The sequence below is a fragment of the Theropithecus gelada genome, chromosome 8 (assembly GCF_003255815.1).
Source record: "Theropithecus gelada isolate Dixy chromosome 8, Tgel_1.0, whole genome shotgun sequence".
Classification (NCBI taxonomy): Eukaryota; Metazoa; Chordata; class Mammalia; order Primates; family Cercopithecidae; genus Theropithecus; species Theropithecus gelada.
In genome coordinates, this window is record NC_037676.1 from 130657768 (window position 1) to 130677834 (window position 20067).

The following is a 20067-nucleotide window of genomic DNA, read 5'->3' on the forward strand; positions in this document are numbered from 1 at the left end:
ATTCTCCTGTCTCAGCCTCCTGAGTGGCCCCCGCCCCCCCCCCCGGCTTATTTTTTTTTTTTTTTTTTTTTTTTTTTTTTTTTTTTTTTTTTAGTAGAGACGGGGTTTTACCGTGTTAGCCAGGATGGTCTCGATCTCCTGACCTTGTGATCTGCCCGCCTCTGCCTCCCAAAGTGCTGGGATTACAGGCGTGAGCCACCGAGCTGGGCCTTCTTCTTTCTTTCCTTCTTTCCTTCTTTCTTTCCTTCCTTCCTTCCTTCCTTCCTTCCTTCCTTCCTTCCTTCCTTCCTTCCTTCCTTCTTTCTCTTTTTCTTTCTTTCTTTCTTTCTTTCTTTCTTTCTTTCTTTCTTTCTTTCTTTCTTTCTTTCTCTCTCTCTCTCTCTCTCTCTCTCTTTCTTTCCCTCCCTCCCTCCCTTCCTCCCTTCCTCCCTTCCTTCTTCCTTCTGTCCTTCCTCACCTCTTCAGAGAACAGCTCTATTTGAAGCCTAAAGAGAACACTGCCAGACCTCTGGAGGCAGAGTTTGCATCTATTTCCAGCATTTCTCCCCGCTGGTGTCTAAATGTGTGGGGCTCCCCTTTGAAGTTCTGCAGAGCAAAAGCATCAGCAGGCAGCCTCTCAATGACTGAAACTTCCAAGGAACCTGAAGTCAGTCTGCTAACACAATTTTTCTCCCCTGCTGCTGGGGCAAGACAGAGAATGGGTTTGTAACAGGGGACAAGATAATGATCAAAGGAAAACTTAGAGTGAGGGCTTCTTGTGTAACTGATTTGGAGGTGGAGGAGGAAGCTGCTGGCCTCCTGGCTGCAGATTAGGAATCCTGCCAGGAGTTAACTCTTCAGGAGCTGCCCTCCTGAACAGCCTCAGAACAGGAGAGATGAAGCACCAGCAGAGAGTTATCTGAAAAGTGTTCTTTTTTCACCAGAATTGTCCATTCCTGAATCATCTCTGCTTTGAATTTACCCCAAACCTGAATGATATGTAATGAAAAAGAAAAAAGAACAAAAGGGAAAAGTATTAATCCACTGTTCATTTTTATATTGCATTAATTTAAACTAGTAGTCAAATTCATGCTCATAACCTCAAAGATTATGTCTTGGCTCATTATTATAATGCACGTTTATCAAGGGCCTGTCTGTGTGCTAGGCACTAAAGAACCAACAATGAAAAATATAGTTTCTCTTTGATGTGACTCTGGGCTCCATACTTAGTCCTTTTATCCTACCCTTCTCCCCCTCATCAGGATATGAGCTAGTTTCCAAATGCATAACATTTCCTTGGGTCACAGACCTTCTTTGTACATGCTCTTGCCTTAGCTGAGCAGGCTCTGATGCACCCTGGCTTCCTTTGAACATCATGACCATCAAGTCTTATCTCAGGGAATGACTATGCTGAATCTTCTTTATTGGTCTTTTCTTCCTTTACATTTCGATTGCAATCTGGTATAACTTGGCTTGATCAAAGTTGTTTTAAAATGGATTGTTTCAGCAAGTAGGTGGCAATCTCCTGAGTGCAGAGACCAAGTCCATTCATTTCCATCTAATTCACAGACACATGGCACCTGGCACATAGTAGGTGCTCAAAAAATAATGGCTTAATGATACAATGAGTCAGTGAAGAACTCATACTCCTTTAGAGATCTCAGCTCTACTTTCTACTAACCTAATATACAGGTGTAGATACTACTGTGGATATATATATATATAAAACTTTGAATGCTCAGGGGAAGACTCATCACCTCTTCCTCAGGATAGAGATAATAAGCAGATTTAATAGATAATAGTTTTACACTGGGTCTTAAAGTGTGAATAGGTGGAAGAGAGAGGAAATGGCACCCAGAGGTGGCGAAGAGCAGAAGCAAAGGCAAGCAACTGGTCATGGTTAGTGTTAAAACACTCTAGGAGTTGTGGGAGGTAGGGGTGGATAGTACCAGAAGGAGTGGGAGAGGTCAAGGTAGAGGAACAAAACACACGAAGAAACTAGTATTATTTTTAAACTTATTACACACAATTTAGAAGTATCCAAAAAACAAGAATTGTAGAGTGAGTTTGCAGCTTCAACAATTATTAATTATTACCCAACATTGTTTCATGTATAACCCCACTCATTCCCCACCTCCATGAATCTTTTGAAGCAAATTTCCACAGGTTATACTATTTAATTCATAAATATTTCAATATGCATCTTTAAAACATAAGGACTCTATTTTGCTTTTTAAAGCATAACCACAAGGTAATCATTACAACTCAAGAGTTCTAAAACAATTACTTAATACCATAAAATATGCAATGTTCAATTTTTTATTGCATTTTTTTATTTTTTGCATTTTGTTTGAATCAAGTTTCAAATAAGTTCCATACATGTCAGTTTGTTGATGTTTATCTCTCTAAATCTATAGATTTTCCATTCTTCTCTTTTATTCCCTTGAAATTTTTTTTTATTCATTTGTTTTTCATTTTGTGTCATCCTTCAATTGCTTTTTTCATTTGTTTACTTTCATGCATTAGTGTTGTTGAAGATACTGGGTTGCTTGTTCTGGAGTTTCCGACTCCAACAGTCTGGGTGCTGCAGACTGCATCCTCATAACATCATTTAGCATGTTCTTTTTTCTTGGAGCCAGGTTCTATTTTTTTGGCAAGAATACTCGATGGAAACCATGATTCATCAATTCACAGAAGGTGCAAAATGGTGATATTCTAATTCCATGGTTTTGTGTGACATTTCTAAACAGTTGAACCGAATAACTCCTGAGGCCCCTTCCACTTCTGAAAAGGCTGTCCCAGATGCAGAGATGGAATGTGGGAAGGAAAAAAGTGGGGAGAGCACCTATTCTGCAGCTGGGGTCCTTGTATAGGCACCTGTCTGGGGAAGGCATGAGCACAGCAGATTAACAAATGCTGATGACACATTTTTCCTCCTTCAAATTTTCTTTAGGGTTTGTTTCTCCTGTTCAACTTTAAAGAGAAGAGTTAAAGTACCAGTGGGTAGAAAACAGGGAGAAAAGTGTAGAAGAGAATTAGTGAGAAGGGAAAAAGAAACATGCTGCTATCTCTGTGTGTTTCTTTCTGGGTCTCAGTTTTTCTCATCTATAAAATAAAGCCCTGCTATAATTTGAATGTGTCTCCTCCAAAATTCAAGTGTTGAAACTTAATGGCCAGTATGATGATATTAAAAAGTGGGACTGTTAAGAGGCGATTAGGTCATGACAGCCTTCTCCCTTTGTGAATAGGAGTAAGGCCATCATAAAAGAGGCTTCAAGAGCTTCCTACCATACGAAGACGCAGTACGTCTCCCCTCTGGAGGACACAGCAGCAAGGCGCCATCTTGGAAGCAGAAAGCAGCCCCTACAGGACCACCAAACCTGCTGGTGCCTTGATCTTGGGCTTCACAGCCTCCACACCAGTGAGAAAATAAATTTCTCTTCCTGATATATTACCCAGTCTCTGATATTTTTGTTATTCCAGCGCAAATAGACTAAGACAATACCCTTCTAGCTCTGACGGAGACCCATGACACAGAGTCAGAGCATTTGTACAGGTGTGCTTATAAACATCTGAAGAAGGAAAGAAGGAAGGAAGGGAGGGAGGGAGGGAGGGAGACAAAAAAACTTCCTGAAAATGCAAAGTTTTCATATACAGGACTGCTCTACTAATCTACAAATCCACAAATAAACTTTAGTAAATCGACTTCATAAAACATTTTCTTTAATTGCAGTCATATTAGCAGATATATTTTATGCTGTTATTAAATATTTTAAATGCTGTAATTTATGAGACTCTAACAATATTTGATGTCTATGTAGCTGAGACTACAAAGCAAAGCCACTTTTGGACACAATAATGAGGTTTGGGGGGTAAATGGTTAATTATCTTACATTTGGATTATAAAACAACTTCGTTAGTGGTGTCAATAGCTTAATATTAATCCCATCTATAGTAGTATTCTAAAATATAAATTGGACTTATTTTCCTTACTTAAAACCTTTCAAGGGCTCCTCATCACTCCAGTGATAAGCTCTAGATTTTAGCTTTCATTGCATTACTTTCTGCTCCTTCTCATATTTGAGTTCTATCACCATTCTTGGTTGCAACAAATAGAAACTAATGAGACCTGATTTAAGCAAAAGTAATGTACTGAAGCAATAGTGTAGCAGCTCCTGAGTGTGTCTCTCCATATACCCTTGGCACTCACCATTTCAATAGAAGTTGAGAGCATTCTGTTGGGAGCATTTATGACTCTCCCTGCAGAATTTTTCTTGACACTTTCATGGGCAGACTGAAAGTTCCAGGGAGCTCATGCTTGAGGAAAGTCCTCAACCAATGATGGATGGAAATTATACAATAATTTTCCTCATTCCTCAGATAGGACAACTCTGAAGATTGAATCAGAAGGATTGAGCTCTAGGTTCCTCCAGCAGTAATCTGTTTAATCATGTGCACTATATTGGATTTCTAGCTCTTTTTAAATTTATATTTATTTATTTATTTATTTATTTATTTATTTATTTTTATTTCTCACTTCTCCACTCCTTTATGGTTTCTTTCCAGTATCATTTCCTGAATCCTTGTTTCAAGGTCTACTTCTGGGACATTCAGCCTTGGGAGACAGTGAGTAGCTCTCAGAATCTCCTAGAAGGTAGGGGAATTAGGCTTGGGAAAAAAATTGCAAAAAAGGGAAGTGATGAGACAAAACCACAGAATAAATTACCCCATACACTATTCCAGTAAAGATACCCAGCTACTCTTGGATATACATGACTGGAAGTAGGAAGCCACTGGAAGATTTTACACCCGCTCTACATAGGCCGTACCTACCACCACACTAGAGACCACAGGACACCCTGTGGTTACCACTGAAACCATCTGAAGATTATCAGTGACCTGGAAAATTATTCTCACTGCTACTACTGCTACCATCAGAACAAGGTATTCCAACGTCTTATCTCTTGAGTTGTTTGCACTAAGTTCAAAATCTTTGGTAGATGCAACTGATTGAGTGAGCATAGATCACATTCCATAGCTCAGTTACAAGAATATGGAAAAATAAGGATATATACATTTTTAGCATATATAGTGGGAGGTAGGGTTTGGTTTCTGATTAAGATTTAGAAAGAAGGCAAATTTCAAAACACAGAAGTGGGTTCGAGACACAGAAGAACCTAAAAGGGGACCAACTTCCACCGAATAACGTGGAGTTCCTTTAATCCTACTTTGTCATGGCATGCTGACTCATCATGCATTTCTCCCTCTGCTTTGAATGTTCCTCTTGGTCTCAAAAACTCCTTTTAGAATTCAGGCTCAGATGCTACTTCTGCAATGCCTTGCTTTGTTTCACAGGAAGGATTGAATCTTTTTATTCCATGTGCCCTGGGCTCACCCTCATCGTGGCATTTATTGAACAGTATTTTATAGAGTGTGTATCTTTCCTACTATCCATAGAGCTTCTTGCAGAGAGGATAACTCCCTTGCTTAACCCTTAGTATTTGACACAATACAAGTCACATCATGAGAGCTCAAGAATCTTTACCTAATAAAAAGTCAATGACCTGTTGCAAAAGAGATATTCTACCATTTAAAATTATGATGATCAATGTGCACCCAGTATCCAAGAAACATTTCGGTTTAGGGAAAGCCCGAAGTTACTTTCTTTGTCATACTAGCTCATTGTACCAGGACTTTGATCATGTGAAAAGGTCCTGTGTTAACAGCTTACAGTATCTAACCTCATGGTTTTTAAAGATGTTGTATTAAAGATAATTCATTAATCTAATAATTAAACAAGCATGATTAGTTCCAGACCTGGTGCTGAATATCAGGAAAGAGGTTGAAGAAAGTACTCTTCTCAAAGGAGAGTTGTAGGTGGAAGGCAGGCACTTTTACAGCCCCTTGGGTGTGTGGATGCATCCCTTACTACATAATATAAAAAACTGCTGTGGGGGCACTGAGGAGGGAGCAATCAAGTTGTTCTGGGAGAATTTAGAAAGACTTCCTAGAGGAAAGGTTTTCAGATTTAAGTTCTGGAGAAGTTTACATGGCAGGGACATTAATAGAGGAAGGGTTGGTGGAGGGGAGAGATGAATAGGACAAGGACAGGAGGTGTGAACATTCAGGAGCTACTGGGGCACTGTGTGCTGTGCAGTGTGCTGGAGTCTGGGCTGTGGTAAAGCTGCCTGGGCAGAGCTGAGGCTAGTGGGGAGGAGAAGTGAGGTTGTATGCAAGCCTTGAATGCCATCCTGAGGAGCTTAGACCTCATCTTTTGTAGAAAATAGGAAGTCACTGGATGATTTGAGGCAGGGAAGTGTAGGGGAGGAAAAATAATTTTCTGTTTTTTATGTGTGTGTGTGTGTTTTTTTTTAAACTGAGATTCTCCATGACAAAACACAGATTAACAAGAGAAAAACAAATTTATCAACATGTATAGCTCAGGAATACAGTTGGTCCTCCATATCCATGGTTTCTGCATCAACCACCCATGGATCAAAAATATTAAAAAAACAAAAACAGTGAAAAACAACACACAATAAAACATAACACAAATGGAAAAACTACAATAATTTACATAGCATTAAAATTGTATTAGGTATTGTAAGTAATCTAGAGATGATTTAAAGAGTGTGGGAGAATGTGTGTAAGTTATATGCAAAGACAACACCATTTTACAATGTGAGACCTGAGGATTCATGAATTTTGGTACCCACTGTGGGAGGCAGGTGAGGGTGTGGATTGGAACAAATTAGGAGTAAATCTTTAGAGCAGATCTCAAAGAAAGGGCTTAAACTTCAGACTTAAATACCATCATTTTCAGAAACTAAGAAATAAGCATGTGGAAAAAAGTTTGATTAAGAGGAGGTGGCCAGGAAAAGCACTGAAAAGCAAAGGTAGAGTTTTGTTATGAAGATTTAAGAGCTGCCTTCTCTGTTGTTTAAGAGTTGTCCTTCTTTTCCTAGTGCAGAAAGGGAGATGCTCTTACAAATGGAGAATTCCATTATAGATGTAAATTTCTCTTTAAAAAGAGTAATCTTTCAGAGCTACTCCTGTGTCTATAGTTTTTCAAAATAACCAGTTCAAAATAATTATTACACCAAAGACGCATATTTCGGGGTATCATATTTTGATCTCCTACAGTCATATTTTGGGGCCATGTTTCTTTAGCCTCATTAGGATAGGCTTCTGAAATAATAATTGAAATAATCACTTCATCTCTCTGAGAAATTAAGGCTCCGAGAGATTGGAGTTCCATCTTTCACAAGTCACATGGCCTTCCTTAAGCAAGGTGAGAAACCCATCTGTGTCCTTCTTTTTTCATCGGTGAAATGAGATTAATAGGATTTTTAAGAATTAAATAAATCAGCCAGTTTAACGTAATGCATGGCAATGCTTAATATTTATCAGCAGCTACTATTACTGTTATCATTATTGGTTTATTTTGGAGCAGTGTCTCTGGCAGCAACAAGAGCCATGGATTGGAGGGGAGGTAGAGATAAGAGATGGAAGCTAGTGAGGACATAGTGAGACCTGGAGAGTCCTGAGAGAGATGAATGGGCTTTTGCTCAAGCCAGAGCACTGAGAATTAAGAACAAAGAGCTGGAAGTGAGTGTCAGGGCAGGTGAAGGAGCCAAGGGTGACTAAGAAGTTTCTGGGTTCTTAGACTAGCATATTGCATGCTTCATGTTTTACCCTTGATCTACCTCTCAGTCCTATCTAGTGTAATGCCCTATTGTTTCCCATATGCTCTAGAACTGCTGCTGTAATATATACCCAAGAGAAGCCATGTTGTTCTAGACCTTTGCTCAAGAATCTCCTGTGTTTGGGACCCCCTTACAGTCTCTCTTCCCTGCCTGTCTAGGAAAAAGGAACCTTTCCTTCTTCCTATTTCCTGAGCCTGCATTAGGTTCTCCCAGAGCATCTTGTCCTTACTCTGTTAAATACTTGTTGCACCTTTGGATTGCTTGTTTATTTGCCTGTCTTGCTTTAGAAATTGTAAGCGCCCCAAGGCAAGAGACCATGTCTTATTTAAATTGTATTGCTGGCAACTGGCATGACATTACATAATAGGTGCTCAGTAAATGTTTGTTGACCTGAACTGAACTAGCTTAGGCCAGCAGCTATTTGATAAAGTCCAAAACCAGTGGTTCTTAACTGTAGTGAGCTCTGGATAGGCTTCTCCAGAGATGACAGGATCAGACACAGGCTGGCAGCTGAGGGCTGTAGGCTAGGTGTATGAATTTTGACAAAAGTTCCTGGGTGGCTCTGAGGCACATGCTGGGTTCACTTGAACCTGCTCTTTAACCCTCTGTATTGTCTGTGAAAGGCCCTCTCATCCTGCCTCTTTCTCAATGAGGCTATGTGCATGAGTAACAGAATAACCAGTGAAAATGCTGTATTATTTATGCAAGATAAGACTGTGAGTGGAGTTCCTAGCAGTGGAGTTATGAAGCAATGCATTCTTGGGTAATGACTAGCCTGGTGGGGGCCCACTTTCAGAACACTTTTCTCTTCCACATCGTATACCTTCTGACTTTTGTTTTTCTTATCTATGAAACTGCCTTTGCAAAATCATGACAGTAAGAGAAATCTGACATAGCTCACTCCATATTGCTTCTACCCTGTAAGCACTCCTTGTTCATTCCTGGGCATAGACAAAGTTAGGAGGAATTTATAGTTTAACTTTAAAGTAAGGATGATAACACTCCTTCCTCAAACTGCACTCTCCTCATTCAGGGACCAAAACAACCTTGGTAAAACTAATGAAAGGCCACAAGATTAGGATTATGAGAGGGGCCTGAATTCTGCCAAGATGTAGGCATAGTTAAATAATAACCAGCCATTGTTCTGGAGGTCACAAGATTTGTAAATTCCTCAATTACTTCTATAGATAACATCACTATTGTAGAAACTACGATTGATCTTTCGACATGTTTTTTCAGGCTTTTACATTTCTGGTGATCACCTGACTTCATCAGGACTAATGACTCAACCAATCCTGTGACCCACTCCTAGAGGCTGACCCAGCACATAAGGACTGCCTTCCACACCCCTATGATTTCATCCTCATCCAACCAGCAGCACCCATTCCCCCCTCCCTCCCTCCCTCCCTCCCTCCCTCCCTCCCTCCCTTCCTTCCTTCCTTCCTTCCTTCCTTCCTTCCTTCCTTCCTTCCTTCCTTCCTTCCTTCCTTCCTTCCTTCCTTCCTCCATTCTTTCCCTCTCACTCCCTCTCTCTTTCTTCCTTTCTTTCTTTTAAGCCAGGTGTCACTCTATTGCCCAGGCTGGAGTGCAGCAGGAGCATCTTGGCTCACTGCAACCTCTGCCTCCCAGGCTCAAATTATCCTCCTACCTCAGCCTCCCAGTTAGCTGAGACTACAGGCACGCACCACTATGCTTGGCTAATTTTTAAATTTTCTTGTAGAGATGTGGTCTTATTATATTATCCAGGCTGGTCTCCAGTTCCTGGACTCAAGTGATCCTTCCACCTTGGCTTCCCAAAGTGTTAGGATTACAGGCGTGAACCACTGCTCCTGGCCTAAATGCTTTCTTTACTGCAATACCACTATCTCGGTGAATCAATTTTATCTGTGCAGTGGGCAAGAAGAATCTGTCAGGTGATTATAACAAGGCTTCTCATTTTCCCCAGAGAAGATCATATTTCAGGTTCCAGGATATGACTTTGACATCATGTTCCCCTGGGGTGAAACCTGGTGTTGTGGAAGCCACTTGGAGACATCCCCTTGGAAACTTGCCATGAACATCCCAGCATTCAAAGGAGCTGCTCACAGTGTCAGGCAGGGGCAGGGCTTGGGGGGAACAAAGGGAATGGGAGGAAGGTACAATACACTACCTCACTTTTGGAGTTGGGATTCAGCTCTTCCATCACTGGCTGTGTGATTTCAGGGCAAGTCCCTCTTCTCCATCATGTTCATTTCCTCCTCTGTATCATGAAACTAAAATTTCCTCTCCAGGTTGCTAGATACAGTAATATAATTAGGATATGATTCTAAAGCAAATAGCACTCAAGGAATGTCCCTCCCCAAGCCTTTGTCAGGTTGGGTACCCCAGAAAGCCAGGACAGAATTAAATGGGTGAGAGATTTGTTGGGGGAAATGCCCATGTAGAATAAGGAGAAATGGAGACAGAGCAGGTGGAGAGGCTCAGAATGTGATGTGGGGGTGACAACTATGAGGGCAGAGAGGGAAAGAGGAAGAGGGGTGAAGAGCCTCAGACCCACACCAGCACTGATAGAGCAGTCAGTTGGGGAAGCCAGGAGCAAGGACGGGCTGCTAAAGGAGTCTTGCATTGGGTGAAACTGGCCTGGCCCTAGTGTCCTCACAGTGCTTAGTCATTAGATGGGAGCTGCCTGAGTCTCCTGAGCACCATGGTAGATCCTGAAGGCTCAGCAGCTGGAGGCTGTCTGTGGACTTCCTTCGTTCCTCTAAGCAGGTTCTCTGTTGAGGGGACATCTGAGCAGGTTACTGTCCTAGCATCACAGCTTCCACACACCCCTCTTTCTTCTTTCATCTTTTCTCTTGTCTATACCTTGAGGATAAAGACTTCTATTACTCACTTTATGAGTCTGCTTGGGCTGCCATGACAAAACAACACAGACTGGGTGGCAAAATTTATTTTCTCATAGTTCTGGGGGCTGGAAGTTCAAGATCATGGTGTCAGTAGGATTCGTTTCTCCAAAGGCCTCTCTTCCTGGCTTGTAGATGGCCTCCTCCTTGCAGTCTCCCCATACATCTTTCTTTTGTGCATGCATCTCTTTCTCTTCTTAAAAGGACATTAGTTTTAGTGAATTAAGGCTCTACCTTTATGCCCTCATTTACCCTTAATTACTTCCTTAAAGTCCCTATCTCTAAATACAGTGACACTGGGAGTTAAAGCTTCAACATATAGATTTGGGGGAGACATACTTTAGTCTGTAACTTATTCATACACCTCATTCAGTAAATGTTTCTTCCTTTCCTTCCTCCTTTGCTTCTTCAATCTTCACATTAAAAGCCATGTTCCACCCAGTGTGTTTGGCATGCAGAGACAAAAGATACTATTTCTACTCTTAGTGAGATGACAATCTGTTGGGAAGGAAGTACTTGGGATTTGCACTCTATGATGATAGTTGCAATAAGAGTGAGCCCGGATACTGGATGAACACAAAAGCAAAATCTCTAATCCTGCCTAGGCTTGCTGAAGTGTCCAAAAAACACTTTCTGGAGGAGGTAGTATCCAAGTAAACTTTAAAGAATGGGCATAATTTAGCAAGTGAAGAACATGGAAAGAGCATGTGCAAATACAAGGAACTTTGAGAGATTATAGTCCACTAAAGGAACTACTGTTACTCCAGTGTGCAGGGGGCACAGGAAAAGCCCTCAGGGCTATGCTGAGAACCAGGAATGCAGGGGGGTGCAGCTTCTGGTGCCAGTGTTGCTGGTGTTGGTGCTACTGGTGCAGGTGCTGGTGCTGTTGGTGCTGGTGCTGCTGGAGATGCAGGTGCTGGTGGCGCTGATGCTGCTGGTGCTGGCACTGCCTGTGATTCTTGTTTTGCTAGTGCTGATGCTGTTGCCACTGCTGATGGTGCTGCTGCTGCTGCTGGTGCTATTAGTGTTAGTGTTGGTGCTGCCGGTGCAGATTATGGTGCTGGTGCTGGTGCTGCTGGTGGTACTGGTGCTGGTGTTTGCGCTGGTGCTGCTTGTGGTGCTGATGCTGGTGCTGCTGCTGCTGGTGTAGGTTCTGCTGCTGATGCTGCTGGTACAGTTGCTGCTGGCAGTGCTGGTGCCAGTGGTGCTGGTGCAGGTGCTGCTGGTCCTGTTTGTGGCACTGGTCCTGGTGCTGCTGGTGCAGGTGCTGGTGCTGCTGCTACTAGTGCTGTTCGTGATACAGGTGCTGGTGGTGCTGATGCTGCTGGTAGGGCAGGTACTGGTGCTAATGCTCCTGATGCAGTTACTGCTGCTGCTCGTGCTGGTGTTGCTTGTGCTACTGGTGCTGGTGAAAGTGCTGGTTCTGGTGCAGGTGCTGGTGCTGCTAGTGCAGTTGCTGGTGCTGGTGCTGGTGCAGGCACTGGTGCTGCTTGTGCAGGTGCTAATGCTGCTGGTGCTGGCGCTGGTGCTATCTGTGCTAGTGCTGGTGGTGCTGGTGCAGTCACTGGTACTGCTGGTGCTGCTGCATATGCTGACACTGATGGAGTGTACATCATAAGTCTGATGCTCTGCTCAGAGTTTGGATTTACCCCGAATTCTCATTATAGCATCCCTTCCCTCTCTTGCTTTCCTTCCTCTCCTTTGATACATTAACAAACTAATTCCCTAATATTTCAGGGTACCCGGACTTAATCTAAGGCTCACAATACCTTTTCTCATGTTTCCACAGAACCACAGATGCAAATGACACACACATAGAAAGGCATCTTTCCCTTCCTCTCTGAAAGCAGAACCTGAAGCTCAGAGAGATGCATCTGCTCTTATGCTATAAACAGTGGCATGTCACCATCCCCCTGTTATTAGTGTAACTGCTGTGCATGCCAAGTAGATGCCTTTATCTCAGAAGCTGCATGTGAAATGGCCCAGAAGCATCATATTAAGACTCAAAAGATGTAATTTAAATTTCCTGTGGCTGTAGAGATGCCACCAACATGGTGATTACATGTGTCCAGCAAGTGCAATGCAGGAGAGTTCCCTGTAATTGTGGATTCCAGGCCATGGACTTCAGATGGAGGTGAAGACCTGATGAAAGGGGCATGCACTACTGGGCTGTGCTTGGGTATAGTAGGTACTCAGAACATATGTGGGAGTTATTAATTACAGAGACAGAAGGGGCTAAGGGAGCAGCGAATGGAGGGATTGTTGCTGTTAATGAGAAAGATTAGGCTCAGAGAGCCATTATTGGCATAAAGTCATGACCACACACATCAAGGCAGAGTCAGAACTAAAACTCAGAACATCTAAATGCAAATTCAAACCCACTAATTTGTTCATGAAATATGAACTGCTGGTGCTGCTGTATATGCTGACACTGATGGAGTGTCAGCGTACTAATGTACAGGTTCTATGCAAAGTAATCCACATACATGGGGAATAAGAAAAAGAGATTTTTCTCTAAGAGTTTACTGTCTGGCTACATCTTAGAGGCATCCTGGTGTTTCAACAAACAAACACCAAGGCCTGGCCCTAGTTCCAGAGTTTCTTATTTAATAGGCCTTTGAAGGGGCCTAGGTATTGATGTTTTCCAAAGCTTCCCAGGATGTAGAACTTTCAGTTGAATGCCACACCATCCAACAGGTGGCTGTTGCAGTGTGGCTAGTTCATAGTGCCATGTGCTATAGAGAAGTAAAGCCAGCTGGACTTCTGGGTCAGGTGGGCACTTGAAGAACTTTTTTGTCTTACAAGAGGCTTGTAAAATGCACCAATCAGTGCTCTGTAAAGACACACCAATCAGCACTCTGTGGCTAGCTAGAGGTTTGTAAAATGGACCAATCAGCACTCTGTAAAACAGACCAATCAGCACTTTGTAACAGTACTTGAAAGTAAGCCTCTTCCCCCAGGGACCAGCGCCCAGCTAGCAGTCTAGCTAGTAAGCACCAGAATGGCCTTAGAACTGGGAAAGGGAAAGAGAATAAATGTGTATACAGATAGCAAGTATGCTTATCTAATCCTACATGCCCATGCTGCAATATGGAAAGAAAGGGAGTTCCTAACCTCTGGGGGAAACCCCATTAAATACCATAAGGAAATCATGGAGTTATTGCACTCAGTGCAACAACCCAAGGATGCGGCAGTCTTACACTGCCAAAGCCATCAAAACGGTGAAGGAGAAAAAGCAGAAGGAAACCATCGGGCAGACACTGAGGCCAAAATTGCTGCCAGGTGGAAACTCCCATTAGAAATACCTATGGAAGAACCTTTGGTATGTAATAACCCTCTCCAAGAGATTAAGCCCCAGTATTCCCCGACTGAAACAGAATGGGGACTTTCACGGGGGCATAGTTTTCTCCCCTCGGGGAGGTTAACGACAGAAGAGGGAAAGGTACTCATACCTGAAGCTAGACAGTGGAAAATACTTAAGACCCTCCACCAAACTTTTCATATGTGTTTTGAGAACACTCATCAAATGGCTAAATCCCTGTTTAGGGCCAAATCTCCTCTGGACCATCTGACAAGTAGTCAAAGCCTGTGAGGTGTGCCAAAAGAATAATCCCCTGGACCATGATAAGGCCCCACTGGGGAAACAGAGAATAGGTCACTATCCCGGAGAGGACTGGCAGTTAGACTCCACCCATATGCCTAAGTCAAAGGGATTTCAATACTTGTTGGCCTGTGTTGATATCTTTACAAATTGGATAGAAACCTTCCCCTGCAAGTCAGAGAAGGCTTGGTAAGTGATTAAAGTCCAAATTCATGAAATAATTCCTAGATTTGGACTTTCCCAAAGTTTACAAAGCAACAACGGTCCAGCTTTTAAAGTCACAATAACTCAGGGAATTTCCAGGGCACTAGGGATACAATATCACCTTCACTGCACTTGGAGGCCATAATCCTCAGGGCAGGTCGAGAAGGCAAATGAAACACTCAAGAGGCACTTAAGGAAACTAACAGTGAAACTCATCTCCCATGGCCTACTCTCTTGCCCATGGCCTTATTGAGAATCCGAAATTCTCCTAATAAAATGGGGCTCAGTTCATATGAAATGCTGTATGGACGACCTTTGCTCACAAGTGACCTTCTACTTGATCAGGAAACAGCCAACTTGGTCAGGGATATAACTTAGTATGGGAAAATGAAAACAAGAAACTCACACACCTTTTTAACATACACAACCAGTTTTGTCTACCCAGCCAAGGCATATTCTTCTTATGTGGAACTTCAACCTCTGCCTCACCACCAACTAGATAGACACCTGCACCTTAGTCTTCCTAAGTCTTCCTAAGGTAGGATCCTTTAATTTAACTTGAACTGGACAAGCATTTTTTGCTTGTGCGTATTGTCCTTCCTCTGCCCAGATGTCAGGATTAACTCCCTCCTCAAGTAGAGGGCAGCAAACAGGTAATCCTTCTCCTATATTCAAGTATATAATGGCCCCTGCTTTAGCTAATATGTTCCTCCCTAGTAAAGGAGTAGGTAGGGCTCTCAGGCATAAGGAGAAAGGCATGTGAGAAAAATAATCTTCCCCAGTCACAACTTAGCGGGTGGGAGAAATACCTAGTTACTGGCTGTCCTACCCCTTTGATGGTGACAGACCTGGAGGACAGTTGTGCAGGACATAAGAGTAAAACTGAGAAGGCCACGCCAGTGTCCAGGAGGAAGTTGGTTTCCTGGCCCTCGATGGTTAAGCTTACCCAGGGCTCTGTGAGGGTGATGGCATGGTCTGGCACCTGCCCCGGACACTCTTAGTCCTGTTGTTGGACCATCTGGTTAGTGGCCTCTGGCCCAGAGGACCTTCACCCTCAGGGGCAGTGTGCCTTCTAGTGATCCCCCTGGCACAAGGGACATGGACGAGGGGACAGCTTATTGTTGTTTGGGCAGTCCTTTTTGAAATGCCCCTGTAAGCCACACTGAGAACAAGCCCTGTTAGGCAGGTTGCTTGCCCAGCCTTTCTTTCTTTCAGCGCCATCAAACTTCATCTGCCTAATGGCCGTGACTAAGGTGGCAACCTTTTTCTTGTCTCGTCTGTCTCATTCAGCCTGCCCCTCCTGATCCCTATTATAAAACACCAAAGTTGCCAAATTCAATAGAGTTTCCAAATTTTGCTCGGGGCCCAGGGCAGACATTTGAAGTTTTTTTCTAATGTCTGCAGCTGACAGAGTGATAAACTTATCCTTTAAAATTAGTTGGCCTTCAATAGAGTCAGGTGACAAGGAGGTATGCTTTCTTAATGCCTCCCTTAGCCTCTCTAAACATGCCGTAAGGTTTTCTTCCTTTTCCTATGTTATGGTGGACATCATTGAGTAATCCATTGGCTTTTTTTCTGGTCTATCTTAATCCCTCTAGTATACAAGTCAGTAAATGCCTGCAACTCCAGTCTCCATGCTCTGAATCAAAATCCCAATGGGGATCTACACTGGGAACCGCCTGTTGGCCTGTGGGGAATTGTTCCCTTTTTTCTGATATCATTTTATCTTTTACCTGGCTTAGGTACGAGAGATCCCCAAACTCCTGGGCCGCGGCTAAGGCAGCCTTTTTTTTGTTGTTTTTGGGAGTTAATGTTTGACCTAACAACATAATATCTCTCCATGCTAAATCAAAAGATTGTCCTAATCCCTGTAAGAGGTCTATGTATCCATCAGGATTATCTGACAATTTTCCTAGGTCCAGTTTGATCTGTTTTAAGTCTGAGAGGGAAAAGGGGACATGTACTCGTGCTGGGCCAAAGTCTCCTCCTCCTCCAGCTTGGAGGGGGCACAATTGAGGGTCATTGGCGCCTTTTGGTTCCTTGACAATCGCTTTGTCTGGTTCCTTTTGGGCTGTTAGGGCCAAAGGAGAGTCCTTACTAGCGGGAGGGGGAGCTGTGGGGAGACATGGGTGTGGGGGTAGGCTTTAAGGATCCCCATAAGATGTAAATCAAATTGGTCCCAATTATCCAGAATACACCTCAGGAGTGGCTTCACTTTTGAGGGAACATCTCCCATCTGAAGGGAGAACATAGGAGTGCCTGCACCTCTAGTCTTCCCCTACTGAGCACTAGTCCTAGGGCATCCCCTATGGTTCTAGCATCCTTTTCTTTCCAGGGTGCACAATCACCCACGGAACCCTGCTTATCGGATTTAATTGCACTTACCAACATAGCAGTTTTGCCTGCACTCGTTTCCTGCCCTTTTTTTTAGCCAGAAAAAAGGGGGCCAGGGCTGCTGGATTTCAGTGGCTCCTTACCAGCGTGCCCACAGTTTCCTTTGCATCTGCGAGTGGGTCTTAGATTCGGGGTGTATTTTGAGTTTAGAGACAAGGCACCAGTTAGCATATTTCTGGGCTTGGAGCTGTCCCAGCAACATAGATTCCTTGAAAATGGCACTGAAGCACAACAGTTTTAGGGTAGGCAGTGGCAAATTGGAGGACCAGGGTTGGAACAGTGCTTTTTGTACCAGAATTTTCTGTTCCCTATTTGCCCTCCTAAGGATATTCATTGACCTTTGGACTTGAATAGGGGGACCTACTGTCTATTATATTGTTTTTGGCCCATATATCTGACTGCTTCAAGTGGAGAAGTTCTGCAGTTCTAATAGCTGATCCCAGACAGGAAAGGTGGCAATTAAAGTGATCTCTACAATCTGGAGTAAGTTTAGCGCCACAAAAAGAAAAATGTTCTAGGCCTTCTGTCAGCCACTCACATGCCTTTTGATGTCCCGGATAGTGCCTAGGGGACAGGTTATGAGGGACAGGTCTCATATAAGTATACTGATACCTATTTGCATAAGAATAAACCTGGGGGCACCATAGGTAAGGGTCTTTGGATTGTCACTCCACTTAACTTAGGCTCCTAGCCAAAAGATTCTTAGACTCAGGGGTAGGAAAGATCCTAGAAGATAGGGCCTCAAGAAAGTCTTCCCTGAGGACATTAGGACCCAGGAGGCATGGGTCAGAAAAGGCAGGGAAAGCATGCATGGGCGGCTGCAGACTAGAGGCTTCTCACTGTGCCATGATCTCGACTGGGTCAGTGTGGGGAGTTCGGGCGACAGTTTTCCATCTCTAGCCAGCCCTTGACTTTTCCCAGGAAAAGTAGAGAAAGGTGGAACTGGTTCCAGGCAAACCAATGCTCCCAGCCTGGAGGGCCAGAGGTTGTTAGAGAGTCCTTTCCCAGAAAGCCTCACACCCATGTCTTAAGTCCAGTGGCCATGCTCATTGCTTTTAAATGGCTGACAAGTGCGTGGTGTTTTCCTTCAATTTCTAGTGAGAAGATAGAACAGAATAGCAAGTGAAAGGGGTCCAATGTTACTCACTGCTTTGGAGAAATCCCAGGTGGGCCCCCAGAAATGAAACAAGAGGTCTTCTCCCGATTGAAGGTCTTTTCTCGATTGAAGGGCTGGTGGTCTCACGGGCTTCAAGGAATGAAGCCATGAATTGCAGCGGTGAGTATTACAGCTCGATTAGAGAAACGCACTGACCCAAAGAGTGTGCAGTGGCAAGATTTATGAAAGTGAAAGCGGAAGTAAAACAAAAGCAAAAGTAAAGCTTTCAAGAGGTGCAAGGGTACTCAGAAGGGTTGCCCCAGGTCCTGTATTTTTAACCTCCTTGTAAAATTTGTTTCCTGCAGGATCAAGGCCATCAAGCTACAGATGGCCTTACAAATGGAACCCCAAATGTGCTCAACTAACAACTTCTACAAAGGACCCTGGATTGACCCATTGGTCCTTTGACTGGCCTAGAGAGTTCCCCTCTGGCGGACACTACAACTGCAGGGCCCCTTCTTTGCCCCTATCCAGCAGGAAGTAGCTAGAGTGGTCACCACCTAATTCCCCACAGCAGTTGGGGTGTTCTGTCTAGAGGGCGGATTGAGAGGTGAAGTCAGCTGGACTTCTGGGTCGGGTGGGGACTTGAAGAACTTTTCCCTCTTACAAGAGGTTTGTAAAATGCACCAATCAGTGCTCTCTAAAAATGCACCAATCAGCACTCTGTAAAATGGACCAATTAGCAGGACATGGGCGGGAACAAATGAGGGAATAAAAGCTGGCCACCCCAGGCAGCAGTGGCAACCCGCTGGGGTCCCCTTCCACACTGTGGAAGGTTTGTTCTTTTGTTCTTCATGATAAATCTTGCTGCTGCTCACTCTTTGGGTCCATGCCACCTTTAAGAGTGGTGACATTTACTGCAAAGGTCCATGGCTTCATTCCTGAAGTCAGTGAGACCACGAACCCACTGGAAGGAACCAACTCCGGACACACTATGAGACTTGAAAGGAGCAGAACAGTTTAAAATATCTCAACAATAACTTTGTGTTGATTTTATGTCAAAATGACAATAGTTTAAATATGCTGGGTTACAAAAGATAAATCATAAAAAATTAATGATACGTATGTAGCTAACATAGTTCTATTGAACAGTGTTGGTGTAGAGGAAGATAAAGAGACATTGACATATTTTTTAAGTGACTGTACAATATCTCTCCTTGATTCACATACATGTAGCCCACACACAAGGGCACAAAGTGGTACAAAGAGGGTGATCCCTGATCATACCCCAGGCAATATAGTGGAGGTGGAAAATAACCTTTGCCCTGAAGACACACTGCCAAGTTCTAATACCAACTGAATGATTGTTTTTTGGATGACCTTAAGTATACTAACTTTCTGTACCTCATTTTCCCATCTATAGAATGGGAAGAAAGAGGCTATTTAAGTTTCCATTGAGACAATGTTCGGTATTATCATTATTCTCCCCTCCATTGAGATTTGGCACTGTGACAACCTTCTGTTGAACCCAAACGTTTCATTTATGAAACACATAATTGCTCCCAACTGATGCAATCGACAGGCATCAATTTAATTCCATTTCATGGTCTGTTATCATAACTCATAAAATATAATCTCTTTCCCTACTGACTTTCTTTCTGTTAAGTCTTAGGGAAAAGAGAAGTCAGATGAAAATGAGATGAGTTGCTGGCCAGGTAGAGTAGAGATGATGTTTCTGATTCTCTTCTCCCAAACTCTTAATTTAAATGATATTTTGAGTTGGCAGAATTCTAAGTGGAAGCCAAGGCTAAGTATGGAGGCATTTTTTTTTTTTCTAAATAAGTTTCATTGAGACCCAAAAGTTCATTTTTGGTAGTAGGAATGTCTGGTTGAAGACTGAACACTAGGCTGAATAGATTGATCATGACCCAACTTGTGGTGGCATTTCTTTCATTGTCAGGCTGGTGGGCTCAGGGTAGAAAGGGTCTGGTTCCTTCAAGAGCCTGCACTGCCTGCTTTGCTCTATGCTACAAGAGGAAGAGTGCTCCTGAGTCTTGACACCAGCCCTGTTCTTCCAAGACTGCCAATTTTCTTAGGAAAATCAAAGCACTATCCACCCCCCAACAACAACGACAATAAATAAATAAAGAGGAAAGTAGTAGGAATGATAAACAGTTACAATCTCATCAGAATCTTCCTGCAGAA